Source organism: Physella acuta, unplaced genomic scaffold, assembly GCF_028476545.2.
Source record: "Physella acuta isolate Inbredline_101_S28 unplaced genomic scaffold, ASM2847654v3 ptg000035l, whole genome shotgun sequence".
Classification (NCBI taxonomy): domain Eukaryota; kingdom Metazoa; phylum Mollusca; class Gastropoda; family Physidae; genus Physella; species Physella acuta.
The window spans coordinates 395,354-398,622 of record NW_026731555.1 but is presented as its reverse complement, the minus strand read 5'-3'; the positions used below and the strand labels follow the sequence as shown (position 1 = coordinate 398,622).

The 3,269-nt window shown below is 35.8% G+C and overlaps 1 long non-coding RNA gene across 1 annotated transcript; it reads left to right on the top strand.

Annotated features, from left to right (window-relative positions):
* On the top strand, window positions 1–1,893 carry LOC131942298 (uncharacterized). Its single transcript, XR_009386736.1, has 3 exons — window positions 1–42; window positions 302–317; window positions 1,754–1,893. It is a non-coding gene; the product is annotated as an uncharacterized LOC131942298 (long non-coding RNA).
* The last annotated feature ends 1,376 nt before the right edge of the window (window positions 1,894–3,269 follow it).

Genomic DNA, 3,269 nt, shown 5'->3' with positions numbered 1-3,269 from the left:
ATACTAGGATCTGTAACAGTGACATGTGAAGCTATATCAAGAGTAAGTTTTTAAATATTTTTTTTAAACAAAAATAAAAATTTAGATACACATCCGTTTCTTTATTCTCGATATATACAGCCGTAGTTTAGCGAACAGGACAGTTATAAACTTTCCTGAGCATGAATAATACTTTGAAGCTTTGATCGCATTACGTCCTATTGACTAGATTTATAACAATTAAATATCAATGTGTTTTTGATAGTTTATTGAGGACGTGGTTGAATTATATTTTTGTAACCGTGTATTTTTTTTTATCTAGGTAACAACGACTCCACGTAAGCAATTAAAATTTTTCTGTAATATTTATGACAAATCAGTGGCGTAGCCAGGATCGTCTCAAGGGGGGGGGGTCCAATTTTTACCCGGGGACAAACTTTCGATTTGCACCCCCCCCCCTCAGACTTTTGATTTACACCCCCCCCCCTCAGACTGTCGATTTGCACCCCCCTCAAACTTTTGATTTGCACCCCCCTCATACTTTATATATATTTATATATATATATATATATATATATATATATATATATATATATATATATATATATATATATATATATATATATATATATATATATATATATATATATATATATATATATATATATATATATATACCGAGGGGTCTATGGGGGGGGGGGGGGTTGTGCCCCCCCCCCCAACCTGCCTACGCCACTGTGACAAATTGCACAAAGTAGTGCTTTATCAAAAACGAAGCTTATAATGTTAACATTAGTCATTAATTCATTATATTACGATTTAAAAAAAAGTAGTGCTTTATTAATACGAAGCTGACATTTATAAGGTTCTCAAAACATTTAGCCCATGGACCCTTTATTGAACAAGATTAACAAAGTATTGTTTTGAAACAAATATAATGTTTGCAACAGTTTGGTCCATTTATCCATTACATAACAAATTTTACAAACCTTTTACACAACAGTTTTTACAAAAACTATAATATAAATCTAGTCTCACAAAAGCTATTATATAAAACGTTTAACAAAAAGCTACCGTAAAACAAGTTTAACAAAACTATTAAAAAACAAATTTAAGAAAGAAATGTTTCGATATAAATAAATCTCACGTGCATAATGTTTGCTAAATTTTGATACATCTATCCATTATTTAATAAATTTTAACAAAAACTAATATTTAACAAGTTTCACACAATTTATTTTATAACAAGTTTAAGAAAGTAATGCTTTGAAATAAATATAATGTTTGCAAAAGTTTGGTCCATCTATCCGTTATGTAACAAGTTTAAGACAGTAATGTTTTGATATCAATATAATGTTTGCAAAAGTTTGGTCCATCTAACCATTATGTAACAAGTTTAAGAAAGTAATGTTTTGATATCAATATATTGTTTGCAAACGTTTGATACATCTATCCATTATTTAACAAATTTTAACAAAAACTAATATTTAACAAGTTTCACAAAATTTATTTTATAAAAAGTTTAAGAAAGTAATGTTTTGATATAAATAGAATGCTTGCAAACGTTTGATACATCTATCCATTATTTAACAAATTTAAAAAAAAACTATTTAACAAGTTTCACAAAATTTATTTTATAACAAGTTTAAGAAAGTAATGTTTTGATATCAATATAATGTTTGCAATAGTTTGGTCCATCTATCCATTATGTAACAAGTTTAAGACAGTAATGTTTTGATGTAAATAAAGTTCAGGTGTACACTGTATCCAATAGTCTGGTCTATGGACCCCTGCAGGAACTTCCAGTGCCAGAACGGAGGTTTCTGTATCGCACCTGCGGACTGGCCGTACTGCTCCTGCCCACCTGGATACACGGGCCGCTTCTGTGAGGTCAGCCTGATTAAGCCTGGGTCTTGCCCCAAGGTAAATAATAGTAGCTCACGATATAAGTTCCTGCCCACCCACAACAGTTTTGTTCTTACTCATGCCCTCCTCTTTTTTTGCATATTGTATGCAAAAAAATAATTAATTTAGGAGCCTTTTATCCCCAACCGTATGTCAGTGCCCAAAAGTCTGTGTTCGAATCAGGGTTCCAGTCAGTAGAACGTCCCTGAGTTCTCTCAGCTAAAAGGGTATCTAACTCTCGTTAAGGAAAGTAAAGGCGGTTGGGCTTAGTCAGTGGCGTAGCGACGTCGGGTGTCACCCGGTGCGGCACTTACTGGTGTCACCCCCAAGAGGCAAGAGGCGTAGCGACCTTTCCCGGGGACAAAATTTTCAAATTTTCGATTTGCACCCCCCTCAAACTTTCGATTTGCAACCCCCCACAAACTTTCGATTTGCACCCCCCTCAAACTTTCGATTTGCAACCCCCCTCAAACTTTCGATTTGCACCCCCCTCACGTTTTTCTCTATATATTTTACTATTTTTCCTTGGTGTCACCCCCCTAAATGATGTCACCCGGTGCGGTCCGCACCCCCGCCCCCCCCCCCTCGCTACGCCTCTGGGCTTAGTGCTTACCACACTATCCCTTCATATGTCGCGGTCACAGACACATGTGAACTCCACTTACCCCAAAGACCGTCAGGATCGAAAGTAAACTTTACTTTTACTTTACTTAAATGTCAGTGCACAGCTGTACATGCACACAATTTGTATATTGTTGATGCAATACGCACGCTGTATTCATATCAAGGTTACCAAGTCCTTTACTGGGAGTAATTAGGCTAGAACAATTTTGCATAAAAAGACCAGGATTGGGAATACCAGCCGATTTTAAATTTTTTAGTCGATAAATCATGATCAAACTGTTATCAATAAATCCTTGTAATTTATAAACGCTTTATAGCCTGAATATGTAATTAGTATGTATTGACATAGAGTCTCTCTCACGAATATGCAGGTGACATTTATCCTGTTCAACCCGACATGCAGCAGCCCTGTATGTCAGGCTGACCCCGACTGCCCAGGTGAAGAGAAGTGCTGCTTCAACAGCTGCGGCTCCTTTGTGTGTACACCGCCGCTGGGTCTGGTGCTGACTCCTACATGTGTTGGAGGGTGCCCTTCTGGTATGTGTTTCTTACCTGTACTTACATTTCTCGTTCAGCAGTAGCATTTATCAGATTATGACTGTAAATAACGGTGACCGGAAAGATACGCAACAGAAAACAAATTTGCGCAATTGCATTTTGTTATCTAACATCGAGCATTGTTATACTGCACGTGACAACATGTCCATTGTAGCATAATAAAATATATTTCAGAGAAATGTGCCAAAGTGTATAAATTATAA